The 26,817-nt window shown below is 44.1% G+C and overlaps 2 long non-coding RNA genes across 2 annotated transcripts; one reads left to right on the top strand and one right to left on the bottom strand.

Annotated features, from left to right (window-relative positions):
* Positions 1–4,659: 4,659 nt before the first annotated feature.
* LOC144123040 (uncharacterized) lies at positions 4,660–14,414 on the bottom strand. Its single transcript, XR_013312976.1, has 3 exons — positions 14,401–14,414; positions 7,247–7,382; positions 4,660–4,691 (listed from the first exon to the last, which is right to left on the bottom strand). It is a non-coding gene; the product is annotated as an uncharacterized LOC144123040 (long non-coding RNA).
* A 5,271-nt stretch (positions 14,415–19,685) lies between these two features.
* On the top strand, positions 19,686–26,570 carry LOC144123038 (uncharacterized). The gene is made up of 3 exons (XR_013312975.1): positions 19,686–19,768; positions 22,927–23,030; positions 25,905–26,570. It is a non-coding gene; the product is annotated as an uncharacterized LOC144123038 (long non-coding RNA).
* Positions 26,571–26,817: the final 247 nt, after the last annotated feature.

Here is a 26,817-nt window from a genome sequence, read left to right as displayed (position 1 = left end):
TCATATGACGTCAACTTCTTTCACTATACCGACTGGTTGGAAGAATAACATAGCAGTATGCTAGACATGGGTAACTGCAGCCAGCTTCTCTTAATTTAATTCGCATCCTAATACAGTTCTGAGGTCAGAAAGAGCAAAGAACTCACTTCAAAAACTTGAAAGAGTTGGCCGACATCGTCCTTGAAAAGGGCTGCGAGAAGTGGCAAAAAAGCGGCTTCTTTCGCTCCTCTGTTGCCCCTACTTTCGTCAAGCTCCATTTGTACATAGTAGTACAGCACCTCCTTTTTGTTACTGTCTCTGAGAAAGTTGGCCAGTGCAGAAGCACAGAGTGCTGTTTTTTCTTCAGATATGGCCTGGAAAAACTCAGCAGATGAGTAAAACTACATTTACATTCAATATGAAAGGTCCCAGCAACATCTGTCTCAAGTGGTGAAAAATTGTACAAAAAAAGAACTCTTCAACTCTCTTGACGGTGATGGGCACTAGCATTGCAAATGACTCAAAAGCTTCATAAATGGCTGGCATGATTGTCGGATAGCTTTACCACGGTGCTTTGATTTATATGTATAGAAGTACAGCATAAATGCAGCCCATCTGAAGAGTTTGCAAGAGTTCAGCACAAGGTTTCTTGGCTTCCATGAAAATTTAAGTCTGTTTTTACACAGGCTGCTGCCATTTTAGCAGGAGACAGCTGAAGCAAATGTGTAGTATTGATTACTACAAGGGACTAAGTCACAGCTATTCTCTCATTCTGCAACACGTGCCTGCCCACAATGAAGAGCTCACAGAATTTCGCGTCAAATGTAATTACTGTTCTCTGAAGCATTGCTGCCAAAGCGATTTAGAGCAATGACTGTACCATGATGTGAAAAAGCACTCTACCCTTACTAAATTATAATATGTTTCAATAATCCTGTCACGTTATAAGCATCACAATAATGAAAATGCCTCGCATGCGGGAGGTGCAGGGTTCGATCCCCAGTGCCGCCGGGTACTCACAGGTGATGCAATGGGTACAATAAAGCTTTCCCCTGCCTGGCACTCAGCTTCTTTAGGGTGAAATGCTTGGGAAATTGGTCTATGACCCCACCTTGTGCAATGAAAAACTACCTTGTGCCATAGCGCTCTTCGGCTAAAGCTGCCCTTGTGCCATAAAAATTCATCATCAGAATAACGAAAAACATTTCTGATTAATACAGTATTAGCAACATTCACCTTTACATCTTTTCCGAGCAGCTGGTCTGCATGTCCATAAAAAAAGCGGGCATGGAAAAGCAGAGGCCACTGTGCTTTGATTTCACTGGCCTGGTGCACCGGATTATTCGAATTAATGTAGTCTCTTTGGTCACCATACGTTTCTTGCATATATTGCAGTGCCAATGGCAAGTTGATTTCTCTGGCACTCTTGAGTCCCTCCTGCCTCAAAAATCTTACTTTCTCTTCAGCGGCATCGCCACTTCAATTCAAGATTGGCTGCTAATTTAGGCACCCATAGGAAACATTGGCACGCTTCTTTGATTTTCGGTCCGGTACTTGGGATGGTTGCCTTTTGCCCCGGGTCATATTCTCAACTCTGTTTTCCATTTGCTGGAACAGCGAATCATAACCACGGCCTAGCAGGTGCCCATCCACACCCCTGTCCTTTAGTATGGGGAATTCTTCTACAACCTTCTCAGCCACGCTTCGTATGAATTCTCTCCTGGGTCGTGAGCATTTTGCAACCATTTGCCCAACAATACATTGCACAAGGTCCCGTCTGTCTTTTGGGCGAAGAAGGGGACCGCCTGGCCTCAGGCAGGCTAGCACAGTTTCTGGAAAGCTGCCGGTGTCAACCTTAAAGGTGAAGTCAACCTGAAGTGCAGCAGTCTCCCCTTCAGGATTTGAACTACTCATATTCTGTGTGCCTGAGTGACCTGCAAGTGAAACAAGTATTTGGCAGCACATTAAATTTGGAGGATAACTCAAGCATGGCATAGTACACTGGCTATAAGTAACTAAACAATCCAGCAAAATGAAGATGCTAGAATTGCTGGCTAGGAGTAGACACATAAATACACAAACTTATAATTCTGAAATAGTATAACACATTTATCGTAAAATTCAAACACTATATTTACTGGTTGACCACTGTGTCCTGCATGTAAAGTAAGGTACTTATATCTCAAAAAGTATTTGTTCTGGTTACTATGCAAGACTTGCACTCCTGTCTCGTTGGGTTTTCAGCAGCAGTCGGGCACTTTCGTACTTGTCAGCAATTTACTGTCATATATAAAGAGCCTGTCTGGTGCCCTTGACAATGCATTGGAGTGCAGTCATTCATATGATGTGACTTGCATGTGGATAGCTATGGGCACCGAAACTATTAGAATGACTCAAACAATTTCCAATAACATGCCTGGTCTACTTCTGTAGCGAATATATTCACGCACAGAAATAACCAAATTTAATGACTTGATACCACAATCTCACTTCCCTGCGCTCTAAAGAGCCAACATGATAGCAGTGGCACATCATGATGAATGTATCGTGTCCATTGTTTATCAAGTAATTGTGCAAGTACCACAAAATATCCATGCTCAGGATTTATTTTTACTCTATTACTTCTTAACTCATGAATCACATAACTAAAATACTTCAGTATCACAAAAAAGAATGAAGTTAATTCTTTTCATGTATCTATCTGGCAAATGGGAGTGCAAACTTCAGCATAAGGTCATTTGCAGCACATGGAACACCAAGATTACTTTTGTCGGCTCACTATAGTGACACTAGAAACTTGGAAGCAAGCAACACGAAAGCTGCTCTGCTATACTAGTAGCTAAATACACTAGAATTTAGGTACCACTACAGTTACCCGTTGTCATCTAAGCAATTATTGGCAATGCTACAAATGTACTTTGCATTGTAACAGCCATCATGCATAGTTGGAGCCGGTGTTGCCTGGAAAAATATTGTGGGCAACAGTGGCTACTGAAACTTGCTGGAAGACAACACTGCATGAACAGGAAACCATCATTTGTGTACTTAAACTCTGAAACTTGATAGCTGTACCTCTTCAAATATGCACAAGCTGAGCAGTAACATGAAGGTCCACTGGCTTAGAATAAAACTGACATTCACGCTACTCCTGCAGCAGCTGCGGCTCATAATCGCTCGATCAACAGATGCCTCAGTGCCGGTTCAATTTTCTTATCAGATTCAGATGCTTTAGCTCCATTCAAGGACACTCAACATCAAATCAGGCACATATGTTTCAACAATGAATGTTGGCTATAACATAGCCTTGTAGTATATACAGATAAAGGGTGTTTCACCCAAGAATGTACACAATATTTAAAAATAGGCTTTTTGAGTTAGAGGACCGCTTTTTCCGGTGTAGCATTGTCAGTGGTGTAGTACAGTACTCACGGATTGAAATAGGACATTCGGAGTGCGTGGCCGTCGCTTCATGGAGCGCCGCCCGTAGATGCTCATGGAACCAAGGTGGTGCATTGTGGTATGGCGCGAGGGGGAGAACATCTACAAAGCAGAATTGTTCCTTCCAGTCGCCAACGAGCCGGCCTGTGGTTTACCACATGCCTGCGTGGCACTGCAAGGCTTGCGCTTCGAATGTCCTATTTCAATCCGTGAGTACTGTACATCTGAATGCAGCTAAGGCGTGTTAACTAGCAGGCTGATTAAACAATATTGATGATGACAATTATGGATTTTTATGGCACAAGGGCATCTCTGGCCAAAGAGCTCCATGGCACAAGGTATTTTGTCTTCTACTCAAGGTGGGGTCAAAGGCCCATTTCCCAAGCATTTCACCCCAGATAAGCCAAGCACCAGGACAAAAAGCTTGTACCCATTGTATCACCAGTGGGTACCCGGTAGCACTGGGGATCCAACCCTGCATTTCCCACATGCGAGGCGGATGCTCAACCACTTGGCCACCGCTGCGGTCTCAACTAATATTGAATAGTTAACTTTTTAACTATTACTGCCAGATTCCTTAGTTATTTATAACCATGTAACCCACCGTAATTAACATCCATGTCATTTTTTTTAAATTTCGAAAACACGGTTACCCTCAGCGCTGTTGCTAAAGGAATTTTGCCTGTATCGCACCAAAATACCTGCGCTTTCGAGAAGCTTGCAGGCAAAGCAACCTCTCCAGTGCACGTAACTTGTCGAAATAGCCAAAATTTGTTGGGCCACAGCGCCGAGGGTAACCGCATTTTGAAAATTGTAAAATCTTAATGGATAATATGGTGGGCTACACACCCCACAGTAATTAACAAGCCTAATGGTAAGAGTTTAAAAGTCAACTATTCAGTAGTAAATAACAAGTCTGCTAGAGCACATCTTACCTGTATTCTGATGTGCTATATAGCTGACAATATTATGCTGAAAACAGTGGTTCTCTTAACTCAAAAAGCCTATTTTTTAAAATTGTTTAAAGCCATAGGTGAAACACCCTGTATACCTCATACACCTGAAAGCATGCGAATAATATTAAGACTATGCAAATGAAAGAGAGCTGCATAATAATGCACAGAAATTAAGAACACAAAAATTGTTGCACCTTGCAGTGTAGGCTCAGTTGTGGGTGCAGTGTGGATGACAATAAAAATCCTTTCTTCCAAAAGAAGATGTTCAATGACTTCTTGAAAAAAGTCTTCAACTTCCGTCCAGTCTCGAAGGAAAACCTGACGGAATAAAAACTTCGTATTCTGAAAACAACCAATCTCATTGGACAGCTGCCTAATCCGTTTTACATGGTAGAAAGAGGGTGGGCAGATGACTCTTGAGAATTACAATGTAAACAAGGGAGGAGAAAGCCTCAGGATGCTTGGCAACATTTTGACTAGAGGACTTGTTTTCGTCTGGGATTTTACTCCGAGGAGGAAGGCCTGATGAGGCGGAGGATGGTGTGAAGTGGGAAGGGTGTTAGGATGGGGAGGATGAATTTGTCCAGATATTATGGCTTCTAAAGATGATTAACCGGTTGACCTGCAAAACTGTAGAAAGCAAAAAGAAAGGCCAGCTCAGTAGAAAGGAATCCAGGAGCCTGGAGCGTGGAGAGATAGCGAACATGGGCTGGGCTTGAAAGGCTGTGTGTCGAGCTGCGACAGGTGGCTTGGTATGACTGGCTGTGTTGACCTGAATAACTCAGATAAGAAATTAGTCAGCATGGCGGAACGAAATACTGAAGGGCAAAAAAAGGGGGAATTGAAGGAAAAAAGAAAATGGGGGTGAGTTCAGAGAATGCTCTAAAGGCTGGGGGGGTGGGGAGAAGGAATGCAAAATCCAAAGGTTCCTGAGAAATGATAGCAGGAGGTGCAGGGCATAAGTTAAAAGTAGATGGATAAATTGAACAAAGAGAAAAGGAGGGGGATAGAAAGGTGACTGATGTGGGAAAGGACAAGGAGGGACAGAGGGGTAGGGTGAAAGAAACGATGAAGTGGCATTATGAAGTACTGGGAAACGCTGTGACCATGTGCAAGACCTGCTTTAAGAATTATGCCAGTGCCGGAATGTACCTGAGAGATTCTAAGTTTCCTCTGGATTTGTTGATACCTGCTAGTTGTAAGGTTTGCAATTTATGGATCAGGAATGCTTCTCTGTATTTTATATCCCTTGCAGATTTGAAGCTGGACTGAAGATTGAACAGTTCATCGAAGTTATGCCCAAGTTACTGAGCTGACACAGCAAGGAATGTATAGAAGGCAGTGTCGGAACATTTTAATCAACATGGTCACAACCTCGATGAAGATAACTGTTCATTCTTCAGTCAGGCTTCAAATATGCAAGGAATATAAAATACAGTGGCATTCCTAATCAACGAATTTAAAACTTGACAACCAGCAGGGACCAACATATCCAGAGAAAACTTAAAATTTCTCAGGTACATTCCGGCACTGGCATAATTCTTTAAACAGGTCTTGCACATGGTCAGAGCATTTCTCAGTACTTCATATATAACGCCGCTTTATCGTATCTTTCACCCTACTCCTCTGCCCAGACTTCTCTTTTTCACCTCAATCACCTGTTTTTCTTCACCCCTTTTTTCTCTCTTTGTTCAATTTATTATCCTACTTTTAAACTTATGCCCTGCACCTCCTTCTGTCATTTCTCAGGAACCCTTAGCTTCCATATTCCTTTACCCCTCCCCTGTATTTCGTGCATTCTCTGAACTCTCCACCATTTTCTTTGTTCTTCAATTCCGTTTTTTTAGCCCTTCGGTCTTCTCTTCCATCATGCTGTGTATTTCCTTTATTTGAGTTTGTCAGGTCAACACAGCCAGTCATACCAAGCCACCTGTCACAGCCGGATACACAGACTTTCAAGCCCAGGCTTGCTATCTCTTCATGCTCCACACCCCCAGATGACTTTCTCCTGAGCTGGCCCTTCTCTTTCCACAGTTTCGGCCAATCCTCTTTAGCAGCCATAAAGCCAGGACAAGCCTCACCACCCTCGTCCCCCTCACTGGGCCTTCCTCATTGGAGTGAAGGTCCTATTTAAACCCCACGAATGATGAACGCTTTGCCTAGATGAAGACAAATCCTCTTGTCGAAACATTGACAAGCACCCCGAAGCTTTCCCCTCCCTTGTTCACTTTGTAATCCCTTTTACGTTTCAGTGCAGATCTATCAGTAATGACAATAATTAACTCATGCTTGACAGCACCTTCCTCTCATTCCACACTAGAAGGTTGGCAGCTTGGCTCTTAAGTGGTGATGGAAGATGTTTCTTGTTACCCTAAGCACACTTATCACAAGCAATGTCACTGCTAAGGGGAGCATGCTGCCTCGGCTAGTTGGTGCTTCAATGGAAAACTTATTCTTTGTGCCTACAGCTGGAATAGGCAAATGTGCGTTACACTGAACTCATACTGAAAAAAAAATTTGAAATGCAAATTGTGTAGTTTTGCCCCCTTTCAGATGCTAAACCAGTATAGCAATGCAACTGCTTAACTGAAATTTTATAACCACTCAAATGGTGAGGATTATTAAATTACTAATTGATGTCCAACCCTGGTGCCTATATTGTCTTCCATGGGTCTTCAGTGCTGTATTTAAGATTCCCAACAGATGCAGACATATAGCCCCGTTCAAAAAAAAAACTGAACAACTAAACTTTAAAATTCAGGTACAAAATGGCAGCATAGCTCACGTACTGCACTTCAGCAAGCGGCAATTACTTATTTCTCCATTACTAGCACTTCTTCCATGCAAAGTACTACTTAATAGTGAAAACTTGCCTTTGCATTTTCCGAGGTACAGACGCCTTTTTCTTGAGCCTGTTTCACAACTTCAGAAAGTGTGCTTGCATTACCAATTTTTTTCACGGTGTGGTCACCACTCCAAAGTTTCAATGGTGGCATTGTTGTTATGTTCCTAGAATCACAAAAAAAAAACAGATGGATGACACTGAAAGAAATATAGCCCACTCAGGCAGTAACCAGTTGCCATGATCACATTACTGACCACTGGCTTCCTATATCATATTAAATCTAATTTACACCTGCTGGCGTCTCAGTATGTGCAGTAGTAATCAGCTTCTAGGCAGAACTGTTGCAAGCACATTATTGAACATACTGGTGTGAATGCTTTTAAATGCATGTGAAATGACAGGGGGCTGAAGTCTAAGCAAGATTATGCATTTGCTGTCACAGTATGATTACCAGTTATCTACCAAACTTTCAGTACCCTAAATGGGCCAACAGCACTTCCTGTGAAAAAGCTCACCTCATGCCATTATAAGCAGGACACAAATTGCAAATCACGGTCAGCAACCCAGACAGGCAAAGTAGAACGGTGGGTTTCAAAAATTAACATGAAGAAATCTAAAATAATGTTCCACTGTCTCAGGAAGAAACAACAGTTTACGGTAGGCAGCAAAGCATTGGAAGTGGCAAGGGGTTGCGTCTACTAAGGACAGGTAGTGACTGCAGATCGGGACCACTAGGGTGAATTAACTAGGAGAATAAGAATGGGGTAGGGTGAATCTGGCATAGTGATACTGCATGCCATAATCGAAATTTCCCTCAGACTCAAAATTCCTCCTTTCAGGCCATTTTTCCCTGCAGCAACTTGAAAGCCCCGTCAAATTGGAAAAAGCGAGACAATTTTGGTTCTTAAAATTCCTTGAATCTCTGTGAAAATTCCCTTTTCACCATATTTTACTCCTCAAACTCCCAAAAAATGTGAAATTTCCCACAAAGGAACATCACTGATTTGGCATGTACTCTCAGGTCATGAATGGTAGTTCATCAGTATCCTCCAAGAGGAAAGTAGACAACAGCTCTACGAACCTAGAGGGCAGAAACTTCGAGGCTATCAAAAAGGGTTCAACTTAATTTGAGCACAACGCAGTGGGCCATTGAAAGGAAAATGATAGGTCTAGCGTTGAGGTAAAGGAAGAGAGCAGAGTGGGTGAGGGAACAAACGCGGGTTAATGACATCCTAGTCGAAATCAAGAGGAAGAAATCGGCATGGCCCGGGACGTGATGCGAAGGCAAGACAACCACTGGTCCTTTAAAAGTAGATCTAAGAGAGGGCAAGTATAGTAGGGGGTGGGAGAGTATCAGATAGGTGGATGAAATTAGGAAGTTTGCAGGTGTAATGTGGCTACAACTGGCTCATGGCAGGGTAAATTGCAGGGATATGGGAGACGCCTTTGTACTGTAGTGGATGTAGTTAGGCCGCTGATGATGAAACTTCTGCGCTGCAGAAAATAAGTGTTTAACCTCACACTCACCACAGTTCATTGTCAATATAACTCGTTACCTGATAACAGCAGCATTAGAGAGCCTATGATTAGCATAACCATGAACACAAGATTGCATTTAAAACCATGGACAAAAGATTGCTTTTAAGATTAAACTCTTGTGCAGTATAGCCACCTTTAAATTAGAGAATCTCAAAACACAATCTTGATGCCCATGTTTCATATCATACAAATGAACTGGCTTGGCTGAGGTCAAACTTTTATAAAATGGTTTGGTTTGGTTTTGTGGCATTTAACATCCCAAAGCGGCTCCGGCTATGAGGGACGCTGTAGTGGACGGCTCCAGAAATTTTGACCACGTGGGGTTCTTTAGCATGCACACTGACATCGCACGGTACACGGGCCTCTAGAATTTCGCCTCCATCTAAATTCGAATGGTGCGGCCGGGATCGAACCCGTGTCTTTCGGGTAGCAGCTGAACATCATAACCATGGAGCCACTGCAATGGCTTTTATGAAATGTCTGCTGGGGATGCAGTCAGCCAATTTGTTTTATGAAGGTTAACAACACACGAGCCCATTTTCTGTCCTATCGCCATCACACGTGAAACTGTGGAAGCAACAGTATGATGAAAAATAGGCAACAAGTACCAAACCACTGCAGCTTAATGCTAAACAAGTGAACTTAGTTTATTGTACAGAAAGGTAGTATGAAATGTTATCAACAATGAAAGGTACAATGGCAATATACAGAATGATTTTACACATTTTAGTCTTACATTTGAAGCTGCCCTTTCTAGCGCAGATGAACATACAGCAGACAAAATTATGAACACATAATGTGACTCATTTTCAGTTTCTAGAACTCAATTGCTAAAATATCTCTAACATATCAACAAAGCACAAAGGTTCATGAGAGTAGACAGCCTAAAAACAAAATGAAAAGAAACACAGCCTATCTCTTTGTCCAGAGTAAGAAAAGCACCGCTGGAAAGTACAACTACTGCCACTCATAGCTTTTCAGGAAATGAATAATTCAACCGTATCACAGAATCGCCATTAAAGCAGTATGGCTGGTATGGCATTCTGTCAACCAGGTTGCTCGGGCTGAGGCATACTGTTTCTTCAGTCGAATTTTGCAAAATATAAAACAAATGGCCCGGCACAAGCTCTGCAGGAGTGCAGTGCATCATTAACTGCATTTGACCACAGTTCTTTCTCAGAATGGCAACCACAAAACCAAACACAACATCAAATCGCGTTCCTGACACAAGGACATAATCATGAACTGTGTAAGTGAAACCTTCCAGAGAGGCTTTCTTTAACAACACAACACCCTCAAAAACTTGTTCTGGTAGCTTATTCTGCAATTCTGACTGCTCATGTTGGCTCATATTTACGAGCTCCCTGAATGTGTAGAACAGGCCTCGTGCGTCAAGAAAAGCCTGGCAAAGCTGGTGCTGCTCGGCGAATGTCTTGGTGACATTTTTGTAGTTTCCAATAGAGCAAATGCACCTCTTGAAGTACTGATGTTTGGATTCAAATCGCAGTGTCCACACATGGCAAAGTGGGCCGAACTCTTGTATGAGCTCGCTGTAGTGAAGCATGAAATGATGCTTTGGTCTCAGTTTGTGGGCCGGGAACAGTGAACTTCGACATTCAATATACTCCTCAATTAAGACCTTCAGGTACGATACTTGGGCAGGCGTTATCCTGGGCGCCATTAGAAGGTCAACAATTTGCATCAACAAGAGCGCAAGCTGCCAGACTGGGTCCTCTGAGTCAAAGACTTTAGTGCCCAAGTATACAGGTAGCAGCCTCAAAAATGTCTAATTCTGGACTGCATGACCTGCGAGCTTGTCACCCTGTATAGGCACCTTTGCTGGCTTATTGCGCAAATCATGAGTAGCATATTTCAGAGTCAGAATCCTTGTGTTCAAGTGTTCGTATGTGAACCATGCTTTTTTCTTTACAAAGTACCTTATGTACAAAGCCAGATCATGGCGAACTACCCCTTCGAAAAGGTCATGGCCTATGCAAGGTGGCAAGCCACAGCTGCACACGTGAAAATGCTGTAGAGAGTGGAATGGTGAATCAGTGACAACACCATGATCACTTGTTCCTGCACTATCCTCTGCAAGGCATTCAATGGATTTACTGTAGTTTTCTGGAGTCCTTCTTTCCCCGACTACATAAGGTTGTTTGTCAAAGTCCGTGCGTGTGACCACGCAGAACCGGCAGAAGTAAGCTGATGAACTGAAATTTTGGGTGGAGCCACCAATTGTATGGCTTCCAAGATTGTCGCCTATAATGAATTTCAAGCGTACTTTGTAATTTACTCCACTGATCAGCGTTCCATGTCTCTCTAGATGGACCAAGTCATTTATCAATGGCTGCAACACTGCAAACAATCCAAACTCTTTCACGTCTTTCTGGCGACAAAGCATCACTAGTTGCATGCTTTCCACCCGTGACCTGCAATGCAAAGGCAAATTGCCTAATGTCATGTATACACCTAGAAGCTTGAATTTTCCTTTTGCTGAGCCCAGTGGATTCGCTATTTCAAATTCATCCTGGTACAGGATTACCTGTACCTCATTTTCTGCAGCATGTCGGAAAGATCGACACAAGACATAGTCACTAAAGCAATAATCAGACACATCATGTTCTTTGCCAGGCACCACAGCCATCAAGAAATGTATCAGGCCTTCAATTGGCACATAATGGTACAAAGAGGCTGCGTTCTCTTTATTCAGGCCTAGAGAAATCTCCACTGGCCGCACAAAATGAAATTTTTCTTTGTAATAGTTGTGGCGGCAATGAGATGACCTAAGAGACATAGATGCAGCAATGTCGACTGCATCTACTCTAAGCAATGACTGTATCCTATGAAACACGTCACCTGAAACAATTTTACCAATCTCTTTCGACACTATCTGCTGGCTTAGATTATGAAGGTTCTGTACCTCTTTCATGATATACTGCACTGTTTTTGCAGGCACGTGTAGTTGTGCTTCAAGTTTGAGGAGAAAGAGTGCGAAGTTATCTGTGAAAAGTTTTTGCTCTGAGTGACTGCTGGTGCTTGGCTCCTGATCCGATCTACTGTCAGTAGAACAAAGATTTGAAGAACTGCTCTGAGCTACGGCTGTCGCAGGTTCTGCCTCCATCTCAATGTCCATGTTCACTACTTGGAGGCAATGTAAGGTGTCTCTGGCCTCTTGATGATACCTAGAAACGTGTGTTCTGAATGAACCAGCAGACTTTAACACACTGACACATCCCGGAAAAGGGCACACAACAGCACCTATTCCAGTGTTCAGATGACCAGCAATGTGCGACACAATTTTGGTACGAGATGACTGGTGTCTCCTACATGACGGCACGGGACACACAAAACAGGCGTCGCTCAGTTCTGGTTCATGGTGTCGCTTTCTATGGTGCCTGAACAGATGGCTTCTGAAGCTTGCATAATTCTTCAGAACCACGGAACATGCATCGATGGGACACAGAGCACCATCCAAAACACTGCTGTGGTAGGTGAAGTGGTCAAAGTAGGCCACCAGTGTAGAAAAATTTCCTGAACACAGATTGCAAGATGCCATTCCACACAGGTGACAGAACTGAAATAAGAAAGAGCATTCGGACCCAATAAACCCACAAGTTGTTTAGTGCCATATCAGGCCACTTATTTCAAAAACTTCTAATGCTCATTTTCAAGTGTCTACAAATGATCCAAGTGTATGCCCCTGAATCTTGTTGATAGTTTGAGCCCTCAATTTGCTCTTGTCACTTCATCCTGATCGCCCACAACAAAATGTTTCAATGCACTGTGGATGCCATTTCTGCTGTTATGCAGCAGTCCTGCCTGGCTGTTTTTGTCCTGATTGCCAGGTCTGCTCTTGCTGCAATTAGTCAAGGTTGATGTGACTGTGTAACTTTTTTCGCACAGATTTTGCAGCTTCCTAAACCATCTAAACCACAGTTTCCGAAACCACCAGGAAAGCAACTGATGAAATCAGCAAAGCGAGAGGCGCAGAACAATATTGCTCAATGCTGTTCTATACAGAAGCGCATGCATACTGTCAAGTCACGGACGTAAAAGGAAAAACATTAATACTTTACGCAAGCCCGCAGTAATTATCTCATGCATGACCGACACCAGGCAAAGCTAGAAGGGAATCGCGTGGGCCGGATTTCGTCATTTATTGTGGTCTCTCACTAGTTGTTTACGTTACAGAAACTTGTGAGACACCTACTTCCACCAATACCTTTTTTTTATTACCAAATAATACACCCAACAATGCAACCGTTCACGGGACAACGAACCCCCTTGTACGCGCAGGGATTTCTTTCCGCGGTTCGAGGAACGGAAATCGAAACAATGGACGCCAGCAACAATCCCCGCACAACCCTCGGAAACTGGCCGCCGTGACTGACAGCCCTCAAGTCAACACTCTCCCCACAACCCTTTCACTCCGTCACAAAGCCAAACCGGCCGCACTCCATCCTCAATCTTGCCCCTCCTCCTCCACCACGCACTTACTTGCACCTGTAACCAAATCTTCCCGTCACCCCTGAAAAAGGAGCCGAGCCCTCCGTAAACGTCTCAATTTGTATTTTACCGAACCCAACCAGACACAATTCAGTAGAAATGTTAATATTACTTGTTGAGTTGCACTGGGACAGTAACGAACATAACAAGTAGCGCGCGACCGTAACCTATCAATGAAATCCGGCACGATTTTTTTTTTTGCGCTCGCGACTTAGCAGCGTTAATGTACTTTTATTCCCGCATTCGTTATGATGCCGGTTGCGTTTTATGCACTGCGTCCATTGTAAGCGCTAACTGGACGCATTATAAAAAGCTTAAGACACACGGACGACGCGATCGAGTTTGATCCAGCATTGTTGCAGACGCGCGCCGGGAGCGAGTCGCCGCTACTGCCAAGCGGCACGAATACCGAGTCTCGTCGGCGAAAAATCAGCCGGCGGTCGTGCAAAGTCCATCGCCCTAATATTTCTTTTTTTTTTTTGTCCCAGGGTTCCGTTCGCACCATGCTGCTTAATGTTGTCCCCGCTCCCCGCGTCGTTGTGCACTCACGTTCAGGCACCACATACATGCATTACATTGTATGCGGTGCGCCGCTTTTTGAAGCATGGCGCCGATGCGGGCAGCTTTGCGAAGCAATGATATGCTGCCACTCGCTGTTACAGGGACATGTGATGCGCCCGGGTGGAGTATTCAATTACTGTTTTAGCTTAGTATTCAATTTGTGCAACTTCCTATCGCTAAGAGGTGCGTTTGCTGCTGCAATCTGTAAACTTCGCAAAAAGGCGCGAAAACCGCCAGCTTCCCAAAAGGCGCGAAAATGCCGAGCATGGCAAAAGGCGCCAAAACCACGATGATCGCTTAGTGCAGCCCAGGTACTCCAGCTCGCTGTTTTTGCACTCGCTTGAACAAAACAGATGCGCATAGATTGTTGCTACTAAATTCATTCAACGATGAGACATCCTTTATTAAAACTGCTGTTACTGGGCAAGATATATTGCTGTGAGCGGCGGGTATGAGTGCCCGTAATCCTAAGAAAGCACAAAGCGAACGAACTCATTGAAACCTCATCTGATGATACGAGAGGCTTGGCTAATTATGTGCACAACAACGAGTAAAGAATAAAATCTTGCTTACCTGTTTTCAAAAAGAATGACCTCTTTTTCCTCAGTCAGCGCTGCCAGTTCGTGCTCGACCAGCGGCTCAGTCGGCAACACTGCTGTCAGCGCAGCGCTCGGCACAGCTCCACAAAATCCGGAACCGGAAGACTCCGTGCATGACTCGGCAAAAAATCGGTTTCTGTTTCGCTTTTGTGGTTTAATGTCACAAAGTGGCTCAGGCCAAGGACGCCGTAGTGGAGCTAGGGCTTCGAATAATATCGCACACTTAGATTTCTTTAACGTGCACTGACATCGCACAGCACACTGGCCTCTAGTCGCTTTGCCTGCATCGAAATGCGACCGCCGTGGCTGGGATAGAACCCGCGTCTTTCGGGTCATCAGCCCAGCAGCATATCCACTGGGCCACCGCAGTGGGAAATAAGAAGGGCTGAGTAAAGGGGCTGTGATAGGCGCACGCAGTAAACCAGCTGGGCCGGCTTGCACAAAACAAGGAAGAGAGTCTTGTTCCCAGTCTAGTCGTAATAGTGGTATATAACTTCTCTCGCTTTTGAGTAAAGGCCTGTAGCTGGTTCACTTTGTTGGTGGGCACCGCAAGCGCACCACGAACACAGCTTGATCACTCCGTGTTTTTGCCGGCAGTCGTGGCGCGCTTGGGGCGTCCACCAACAAAGTGAACCAGCTACACGCCTTTCTTTTTCTCAAAGTCTGGCCTGGAGAAAACTATAACGCCCGCTGCTCATGTAACGTAGGGGCTTTCGGCCCATTAAACCGCTCGTGATGTGCTGTGTACATTGTATATAATGGCGCGGTATGTCTATTGCGCGTTGTCAAATTAATGCACTATACGTGCATTCGACGGTTACATATGCTAGGTGCATGAACGCTAGTGTATGCCATTTGATCGGATTCATTTTAACTGGCAAACATTCTAGTAGAATTATATGCATACTTGATCCAATACCAGATTATTATTAGTTCTATATGGGTCCTGTTTGGATTCTATTGCTTTTTATTTGACTTTTCATACGACACAGAAATTTCAATCTGTACATTGTACCATTAGCGATTGGTCAAATAATCTATTGGGTGTGTTGGTCAAATAGCCTGTTAGCCGCCGCGATGGCTCAATGTTTATGGTCCTCGGCAGCTGACCCGAAAGAAGCGAATTCGATTCCGGCCGCGGCGGTCGCATTTCGATGAAGCTGAAATGCTAAGGCCCGTGTACTGTACGATTTCAGTGCGCGTTAAAGAACCCCGGGTGGTCTAAATTTCAGAAGCCCTTGACCACGGCGTCCCTCATAGCCTGAGTCGCTTTGGGACGGTAAACCCTATAAAAACAAACCATGGCCGCCGCGGTGGCTCAGTGGTTAGCTCGGCTGCTGACACAAAAGACGCGGATTCGATCCCGGCGGCGGCGGTCGAATTTCAATGGAGGCGAAATTTTAGAGGCTCGTGTACTGTGCGATATCAGTGCACGTTAAAGAACCCCAGGTGGTCGAAATTTCCGGAGCCCTTCACTACGCGGTCTCTTATTGCCTGAGTCGCTTTGGCCCTTTGAACCCTCATAAACCATAAAACCGAACCAAATAACCAGTAGGCGCTGGTGCTATTGGTCGGTTACAGATATTTATTTTACAGGGCATATTTGAACAACGCAACTGCTCATCTCTGTGGACATGCGTGAACGCATAAATGTCCCTTTAATACGCGGTAAAAAAACTCTGTCGGTCTTTTTTGCCTGCACTGGCTGCACAGCTGCCAAATGCAAGACTAATTGTCATTTTTGAACAATGTACCGAAGATGCATTGAATACTACAACCTCATATCCCTCTGACAAGATGTGGTATGCAAACTGCAGTTTTTCACCGCACTTCTCGTCGGTGTAGGTAGCAGATGAGAAAAGAACAGGCGCTGTTTCAAACGGGCGACGCGAGCTTCAAGCGAAAGCCACAGTGAGCAACGTTATCGAGATGCATGCAGGTAAAACACATACACTGTTTTGTCGAACGTTTTCTGTTCTGGTTACACTGCAATTTAGTCTCCTGGGCGGCGCAAGCTGCAGCGCAATACAAAAGATAAAGCAGTTATAATTCATCCATGGTATAGCTCTATGAGTTCATCCACCATCTATCCACCCATCCAACACTTCCTGTTTGAAGACCATACCATCGCCCACTACTGGACTTCATAGGATCAGCTAACCTTTCTCCATTACTTTACTCTTTACAGCATCCTTCAACACACACACACACACACACGCACGCACGCACGCACGCACGCACGCACGCACGCACGCACGCACGCACACACACACACACACACACACACACACACACACACACACACACACACACACACACACACACACACACACACACACACACACACACACACACACACACACACACACACACACACACACACACATATATTTGTTTGAAGAGCCCGCGTGTTTCAAGCTAAAGCAATTACTCATGGAAAAAAACGAGAAGCATCGAAAGCTGGTGCGATTTTTGTGTTAACTTCGCGATGCCTTCACTTTTCTCTCAAAATTACTTCCTTTCTGATTATTTCTTTAAAATTTAGTTATTCAAACCACACCGCTTTGTTTCCTTGATTTTCATTCCGATTTCCTCAAGATCTCTCAAAATTCGTGATTTTTTCCCCTAAGATTCCTCTATACTTATGAGCCGCTTGAGATAAACCTGGATGAGTTTTTTCCTGTTTGGATCTGCACCAAACCCTGGCCAATCCCCCACCGTGGGTATACATATATATGCCATCGTATTTGAGGCAAGCGAAAGAGATGGCCTCTGCGCGGACTGCGGCGCGCTGGAGACAGTTTTTTTTTTTATTCGAGAAGTGTGCCATGAGGCTGGAGACAGTTGATCATCTGCTGTGTGAGTGCTCCGCATCCTCGAGCGCGTGAACCGCCCTGCGCGCGGCTTATGGAGAGCTGCGGCTTCCGTTCGCCATCGCGGGTTAGCTGCTTTTCTTCGCCACCTCTGCCTGCAGATCGCGCAGCGCCCTTCGCCACCTGGTCCGCTACATCGATGAAGCGGCCATCTGCGGCCGCTTTTGATCACCCACCGAAGCCGTGCGCCACTACTAGTGCTGTGTGAGCGCACCGCCAGCAACGCTACGCGCGCCCAAACGGGTTCCTTGCTTCCTCCCTGCCCCCTCTGTGCTCATTCTTTTCTACCCACTCCCCGCGCGGCTCAGTAGCGGTGTACCCCTGCAAAAGGAGGCAGTTACCGGGCTGCGCCCCCCCCCCCCCTCTTTCCCTACGTACCCGGTGCTCGACCGTTCCCCACGACCATTAATAACCTCTTCAAACAACAACCGAACACAGCGCGGAATGCTTCGCATGCCGCGCTGCGTTATCAAAACCATCGCGACACGCGTCGAGAGAGAGAGAGAGGGGGGGGGGGGGGGGGGGCTTTATTTACATCGACATGGACGTCGGGCCAGGGGCTCAGCCAGAGGGATTGTCTCCCTCTTGTCGGCCCTGCAGCGCCGTGACCGCAGAGCGTCGTCTACACGGGCGCAAACCTTTTCAAATGCCGCGCGTTTCCGGAAGCGTTTCGGAGCTAGTATCGCCATCAGCACCATTAGTCAAAAGTAGCCACTCCAAAGACTAGCCAGTACCATCAAGAGCGGCGGGCAGGAACATTTTTTTTTTCCTCCATGGTCAGGATGGCGGGAAGGACTGGTGTTTGCTAATACAGAGCTGTAGTGTTCTTGCGCTAATTCGTTTTTGTTTTTTAAATGACCTAAAAGTCGTTATCAGTATGAATGGTTTTAGAGCATTTTGTCCGAAAGATCTGCGTGGGTTTGAATGGACTATGTGGTACGACATCCGGCAACGCAGAGCAAAGCCGCTTCCACAAGGCACGGGTCCTGCGGCTGTTCGGTGAGTAAAAATAAACGCGTCTTTTTGTTTCCTCGTATTGTGCAAGAACAATCTACTGTATTACGCGCATTTTTCTAATATGCTGAAGTTCAATGGAATCATGACAGCTGATTTTGAGCTAACGCTAGGGCAGCCGAACGGCGCAGCAAGTGGGCACCGATGCTGGCTGTGTAGTCTGGCCGTGACGACCGCCGCAACTCAAAATCCAGCTACTCCCCACCTCGGTCAGAATTTTGGCTCACCTTTACATCGGCGTTTGAAATAGGCTTTATTGTCTTGCCAGTTCTTGGTGCTTCGTTGTTGTGCCTCATAATTGTCATCGCACGCTGGGAGGAAGAAATTGAGCTACAGCTCCCATTGCTCGGTTCTTCCATGGCAAGGACAGCTGCTTGCGTGCGTGCAAAGTAAATTTTCTTCCTGTGAGATACTGTGAGGTAGAGTGCGCGTTTCTGATCTCGTACAGCAAATGCTACAGGTGTTATATTGATGCTGATTACAATGCTGTCTTTGCATCATGAATGAGCAGTGTGGCAACCGCAGGAGTGATCTGGCGGGGAACGATAAAAGAAATTTTGCGAATATTTCTGTATAAACGCACCACTTTTAGTACGCTTAAAAAAAACAACTACTGGGTCTAGTGGAGACCATATGCTTGTGCGGCAGTCTTCAGGTGCTTCTGTACCATATGTCTGACAACATGCATTGTGTGGCAGCCGTGTTTGGCTGCTCATTTGTGCACACTTCAATGTTTTCTGATGCGTTGCTCAAAGCCTGTCATGATGTCTTGTGGCTCTGCGGTCTTGTCTAATTGCACTTGAGCTGCCTCCTTTATTTCAAGGCTATTGACCGCAGTGGTCTTATTACTGCCAACCTAAGCTCGAGCACGTATAGGCTAAGGCTCCCAGTGCCCAGCCATTATAGGAGGTCCTGCTAGTGCAGGTTACTGCTGTCCCAAGCAACTTCCCAGACAACATGAATAGGTGTGCCACCGAGCAGCAGGTCTGGTTACGTTAGCTTGTAACTGGCAACACCTCTGGTTACCACAAGTGTCCTTACCCAAATGCTTCGCACTTGCTCATTGTTCCGAGGAATAGTGTCATCAGTGCTCATTGAATGAGACAGTGGTTGTGTGTCCTTTCGTGTGCGCACCTTGGCTAAATGTGCATTCTTTGAGAGCGGTCAGCGTCCAAGTGGCCCACAAACACTTGCATGTTTCATTGAGTGTTTACCCGCCGGTTTCGGATGCACAGGACAATTCCACAGTTGGCCCCATACAACCTGACGTGATCAGCGGATCCAACAGCCTCGGGGCAGTAGCGATGGCACCCGGTTTTTGCCAACCCGGCGAGCCACCGCAATGGAAGCTGGTTGAGCGAACCAAGCGGCATTTGGAACATTGGTGGCGCACACGACACGGTCACGCTCCTTGAAGGCTCAGGGAGTCCAAAACGTGCCACGGGCATGTATTAGGTATTTTTATTCTTTAATTTTTTGTTTTGTTACCTTCTTGGCTTGATCAAATCATATTGTATTCTCCAGCAAGTATCTGGATGGTCACCTGGGCTAAAAGCTATACGAACAGCTTGACGAAGGCCCAGGAAACCATTACATGGCAGCAGCAGACAGAACAAAATAACAATTAATGAACAATACAGAAGTGGTCAATAATAAATAAATAGAAAGCTGTCGATCTCCAGATACAAAGGGATAGCCAGCATTATCATCATCATCATTGTGATAATATGCCAACAGTGACAGTGCCTTTCTGGAAAATTTAGCATTTTGCGCTGTGGAGGAAAACATCACATCGCTCTGTGAATTCTTTTCTGGCTTTGTTAAAAATGCACAGCTGCTCTTTAAACTTTCCAATTCTTACGTGCAGTTTAAGTCACCAAGGACTCAGAATGTTGCTGATATCAAAGAGGTGCTTCCTGGGCATCATTGTCACTTTGGCCTGGAGGTGGAATTGTGGGATCTGCTTCTCAGCGCCGCACACTTGCCACATGTAGCCAGCCTATCGTTTAATGTTGATGGGCTGCCCCTGTCAAACAGCTCGTGACAGCAGTTGTGGCCACCACTGTTTAGTACATTTCAGTAACTTTCACATGCTTGTGCTATTTGTAGTTTGTGCATATGATAGTGCTTCCACGCCCAGCGATGCTGACGTATTTGTTTATCCTTTTGACTGTGAGTTGGGAAAGTTGAATGAAAAGACATCAGCAGAATTCCATGTATGCATGGGTACTGTCAGCATCAAATGTGAACAGGCTAACTTGATCTTGAAAAGAGCACAGATAATAGCTCCTGGTGATGACATCTAGTGTTTATTAACGTTTTCACTCAGGCCTCTTCACATCACTGAAGCCAAAATCAAGTGTGCTAGAATTCAGTCTCCCTAAACTCCCATTTTTCTAACAGCCCTTCGAATGGCTGCGGCTCCTAAACTACTAGTACCTTTTCCTGTTTCCTTTATACCTTTTTTTATTTGCTTTGGTTTTTTGCTGTGAAAAATTCTTTCTTGATAAATTTTTTTCCATTTCTAATTGGATTAAACCTGTTATGCATATTTTGCTCTGACGTCAGAGCGACCGCTATCTTTTGGTCCAGAAAGCGCTATGAAAGCCTGGGCGTTTCCCTAATCAGTATATTGCCAACCAGTTCCTGCATACACTATGGGAGCTAGCCTGCACACCCAAAGATGGCATCCATGACGTCACATACAATCTATCTGTACTTATCGGCACAGGCCAGAACGCCTTTATCCTTGAATCTTTTGTATTAGTCCTACCACAGTATGAGTACAGGTCATTGTGCTAAGATCAGCCTTAGATGTTGGCTCACTCCATCAGAATTCTCCTTGCTACTCATAGCTAGGTTATATGTTACCTAGGAAGGTGTCCTTGCTTTTGCTCATGTCGCGTGCATTTTTACCGTTCACAAAATTTTTTTACTAAACATTTGTCATTCAAACAGTGTAGGTTTGCCAGTTCTCAGGTATTGTGGAGGTGTGAACGCCGAGTCATACAAAAGGAGGATACTGTGTACCGTCATGACAGACAAGCTGGCATCACTATTTTCTTGGTATGGGAAGATGGGAAAGCATGCCTTTAGGTACTTCATTCTGTTGAAGTGCATTGTTAGTAAGTTCTGTGAAATCATCGTGGTCCTCAAGGGAAAAAAAATATTTGTTTCTATTTGGCATACTATGTGAAGCTGTGCAGTATTGCTATGGGCTGATGTGTGCAGTTCTTATAGGGATTCAGGGCAGGGTGCTTTAGTGCATTTCCACTGTCTGCTTCACACCTTTATCGGTATTACAGCTAGGTACCTTGAGCATTGCCTTCTGTTACACATGGGCTCCGCTGCTATCACAGCAAGGAATTTTGTGATAGTACTTAGGCATGTTGGTGTGCAAGTAATGATAGAGAATAGCCTGATGGGCATTTAATAGTATGAATGCAGGACATATGGCAAATACACATCTAAGCAAAAAATGCGGTGGTCATATTAGAAACGTCAGTCATTGTAAAAGTTTTAAGAGGACAAGAAACCAAAACAGAGCTCTGTAGCAACAATGAAACAAAAATACACTGTGATACAAAAAAAAGATAAAAGAAGTTGTATCATTTGAGAAGATGTTTTCATAGTTAACCTTGAAAGGGTCAGAGGTGTCTTGAGGTATGCCTGTGATTACTAATATTCTTATACAATGTGCATTAAGGTGATCTACTGCAAAAAAAAAACACAATACTCTGTAGATGTACGAGATTCACGTTTTGGGCCTCTGCTTTTCATATGAATTGCCTCGGAAGCAGTGAAATTTTATGGGTGGTTCCTGGCTCTTCATGAATTCTGCGCACTGTTGTGGCACCTCACAAGACAACAGTAATGACTTCCAGAATTCTGTGAAAATGAAGAAATCGATGCCTTTGTCAAAAGTAAAAAGAATATTACATTCAAAGCGCGTTTATCCGGCTAAATACGTCTCTGCATTCCATACAATTTCGCCTATAGTGAGGCAGCGCTGTTGTCGTGCTGGCAAACTTGAGCTCAGGTTTGCTATAAGACAAAGGCATGAAGAGGAAGTGACCAGGATGGGTGCTTTCCTTTTCATGTATTTGTTATATCAGCATTTCTTTTATTTTTCAAACAGGTAATGAACCAAATAGGTCAACAGTATATCTTGCTGAAGTATCTAGGAGCATGCTGAGGTCACTTATGTTTGCCATTCCTAGTTTCTGCGTGTATATATGAAAGTCATAAAGTCAGGCGTCTTGATATGAGAATGCGTGAATGTTGACTTCCTTAAAGTAAGCCTATGGAACGGGCCATTTGCACAAGATTTTCAACATTTACTACAACCAGTGTGAACTTTGTTCAGTGAAATGTGTAGGTCAGGGGTTGCTTCCAGAGATCACAGCATGGGCAGTGTACATTGATGCTCAACCTTTACATCTGCAAGAAAATGTGAACTCATGTGAAAATCATTTGTTTTGTTATATCTATAACCGTTGTTAAACAACAAACCTTTGTTGGCGCTAGTACCAGACCAGCTGCTTTATCATTTTAGCAACAAAACTCTTATGAAAAAGCCAAAATCTGCCGGCAAATTTTCTTTTCTCTTTCAGATGCTGCCAAAGGGGTGTACAACTGCAGTGACATTGCTGCTGCGATTGCTATCAAAGAATGGCTGTGCCACACCCCTGCAAGGTAGCGAGAGGATTTGGGAAAGGTGGGTTCAGTGAAGCTCTCCTGGGTGTTTATCAGTAGCAAGTGGTAGTTATATGCTCATAAATAGGCTGAATTTAACTGTGCCCTGTTTTAAAAAGAGCTAGTTGGTAGATTTTATTTTTACCTCCAGCTTGAAGAATATGGAACAAGCACAACAAAACACACGAAGCACAATGCCATCATTACATTACACTGTAACATACAGTTCATGCATGGTAGGTCAATGTTGGTAGGTGGGAAATGGTTCATGTGGTCGATGGCTGGTGTCATTTACTTTAACATATAGCATTTGCCAGGTGGAACTTTCTTTGTCTTTCAAGGCTGTGGACATGGTACTGACAAAGTAATATTCATGGTCAGGGCATTCATGAGCTACATCACTCCATGCTGCATTTCTGGCCACTTTCCTATTTGCCTTAGATAATGCATGCATACACCTGACCTCCCAAATTTAGGTCTAACAGGAGCCAACAACACATTTTCAATAGGAATGTTCAGAGCCCCAACCACATTAGTGCATGTATATGAACTATCCTTGCCTTTACTGGCACAGTAAGCCTGCCAGCTACCAAGTACCGAAGTGTTCTGACACTGGGCATTGAGCACGTCATCCCTTTCTCTCCCTTCAATGTTTGCCCGTTACGTACCATATGTTACACTGCAGTGTAATGAAATTATTTGATGCAGTGCTGTGACTCTCACTTTTTTGTACTTGTCCAGTCTATCTAAAAGTGATGCCCTGCTGAAGTGCTGTAATATAATTCCGGTGCCACTCTGAGACTGTGGCAGTTGTTCAGAAAACTGACTGATTTCCTGAAGAATGCCAAAAGCAAAAACCACCGAAACCAAGGGGGAATTTTTCGTTGTTCGTTTCTAAAATTATTTGTGGGTTTTATCAGTGGGAAATTTATAGTGCAATTAATTTGGTTTAAACATCATTCATTACAAAGTACAAGAAAAAACAACCACACGCTGTCAAGGGGACATGAACCCATGACCTCTAAGTTATGCATCCTGTGCTGTACCAGCTCGGTAACAGTGACGGCTTTCCAATCTTTTACTTTTGGGGTATTTATGTTGCATGCGATCTAACTTTGAGAATGATCACCAGCACATCCTCGTCCATAGCAGCGGACATAGTGCGGCCTGTATTACCGCGGGTGTCGCATGGAACGATTCTTTACCTGAGTTGAAATTTTCATCTGGGCACACATCTGAAGTTCAGAGCAGTATCTTCATTATGTTCATGTATGAAATCATTAACGTTTTCACTGTGGCAATGATTTTTGGAGACATAATGCGTGTACTTCATGGCCCACCTGTGGCCCACCCTTAAATTTTCTTGGGTGTGGTGTGACCCACCAGTGAGGCTTTGACAAAGCTGACTTATTGGAACCAACAGCAGAAGTCGCAAACCTGGCATATGGATTTTTCTCAGGCGCTTTGAAAAATGTGAGCTGTCCCAGAGCTTCATCACGCCACTCTATTCGTGCCATGCAGTGGGAATGCACGTGACCTACTGATGATCCATGACGCTGTGAACGTGTATTTACCCTTCTTTACAGGCCCGTTGGCTATTACTTAAGTTAGCATAAAATTCTGAACTGTGCATTAGTAACCAAAATAAGCAATAAAAAGGGAAAAAATACATGGTAAATAATATGTGAACACATGATCACTGTACAGAAGAGCATAAGAAACGGCATGGAAATAATGTAATAAAATGTGCGACACAGGGTAAAACTAGAATGCACATGGAATGTACTATCATTGCGTGATATAGCACGGTTAAGGCAGACAAATCAGAAAAAAAAGGGAAATTGGAAGCATAATAGGTACACAGAAGTTAAAAAATCAAAACGGCACTTAACAGCCGCATCCAAATAAACAAAAACAGAGATGGGTACAGAGGCGTGCTAAATGACGGCTTCAGTGAAAGGTGATGGAACGTATCTAGATTAAACAGAGAAACGATGTTTTTTTTTCAGGGTGTTCCAGAATCTGATGGCTCATGAAAGTGCTAATGAAATGAAAGCTAATGTTTCACAATATATCCTTGTAAAACTGAGGTGATTGTGCAGTCTTTGGGTATGTGGGATGGAACATGGAGGTGAAATGAACTTGGTCTATTGAAGTGTACATACTTGTGAAATATTGTTGGAAGAGTGATGCCATGGCATGTGCTTGAAGATTGCAGTGAAAGATCAGTTTTAATCTGTGTGGTGCTTGAATGGTGTAGTTATAGTTTTGTGAAATGAATCGTGCTGTTGTATTTTGATGGATTCTAACATTATTTGTCATTGGTGTCATGCAGAAAGCATTTTTATTAAATTTGCATAGAGGGAATTACGTTTCTTGCTTACCACTACAATACCCTTGCTCTTCTTGATTCATTGTCCCAAAGCTCTGATTTTGCAGTCTTTGCAGGCCTTATAGGGTCAGCAGGAAAGTCTGAAAACATGTCGCTACTGATTAAAATCAAGCCCTTCACCAAGTTATCAGCCTCTTATGTATCCTAAGAATGAACTATTTAGTTAGATCTTTTTGTACATTCTGAAAAAAAAAGGGGCGCAAATTAAGATAATTTAAGACTTGTATATTGTGAAACATATTGAACTGCCGTGGTGGCTCAGTGGTTATGACACTCAGCTGCTGACCCAAATGGCACGGGCTCGATCCCGGCCGCAGCGGATGCATTTCGGTGGAGGCGAAATTCTAGAGGCCAGCGTACTGTGCGATGTCAGTGCATGTTAAAGAACCCCAGGTGGTCGAAATTTTTGGAGGCCTTACTACGGCGTCCCTCATAGCCTGAGTTGCTTTGGGATGTTAAACCCCCATAAACCAAACCTAATCTGCTTTCTGTTTCTGTATTTAGCTTGTTCAGGCCAGCACCCAATTACACAAGCCCAAGGTCAACTGAGTCGACTTTCTATGACTTCCCAGGCCAGGCCACGTCTTATCGTGTGTGCAGCTGTGCCCCGTCTGGAAGCCCACCTCTTGTAGTGTGTATATGCACTCCATGTTTGAGCCCACATCTTATCGTGTATGTGTTGGCCATGTGTGAGACCATATATCATCGCCTGTTTGTGCCTTACGTGTGTGCCTGAAAATCGCACCAGTGATGCAGTGATACTAAATGAATCAGTTTCTTAATTTTTTTGCTTGCTTGATGTATAAAATGTTTTCAAAAAGGGCTACATAATTCCAAAATGGTGATTTAATGATTATTTTATGGTGGGTGTGGTGCTTTTCTGTGTCACTGATTTATTATGGACTGTTGTGAAGACAGCAAGCTCTCTCTTTGTGTCGTCATGTGTAATATTTTTATTTTGTATGGTTTTATTGCAGAATGTTCTGAAATTTTGTTGTTAATGTCTCAGTTTTGTTTTTGAACCGCTTTGTGCAGAGAGTTAATCATTCAAGAGTTTTGTAATGTACAGTAAAACCTCGTTGACATGTTTTTAAAAATCTGCGAGAAGAAAATGTATCTGGGAAAAGGTATGATCCAAACTACCAAACTTTGAGAAATGTAACTGCTGAATGAGGTACAAAGATATTTATCGACAATTTCACTTCATAAAAAATCAATTCATAGCACAGGATCTGAACAAATCCATTTCTAGTGCTCGCAGAATTCAGCCCACGCTCGTGCTCTATTAAGCGGGGAAGTAACTTCGTAACGCATCTGGTCCGTCGACGGCAATGACGAAAGTAACCAAAATATTCTTGTCGTTTTTAGATGCTTCGCCTTTTTGCACATAAATACTGCGGAGAAGCCACCGCGGCGG

This window comes from Amblyomma americanum, chromosome 3, assembly GCF_052857255.1.
Source record: "Amblyomma americanum isolate KBUSLIRL-KWMA chromosome 3, ASM5285725v1, whole genome shotgun sequence".
NCBI classification, from domain to species: Eukaryota; Metazoa; Arthropoda; class Arachnida; order Ixodida; family Ixodidae; genus Amblyomma; species Amblyomma americanum.
The sequence above is the reverse complement of the archived record's forward strand: the minus strand, read 5'-3'. Positions and strand labels throughout refer to the sequence as shown.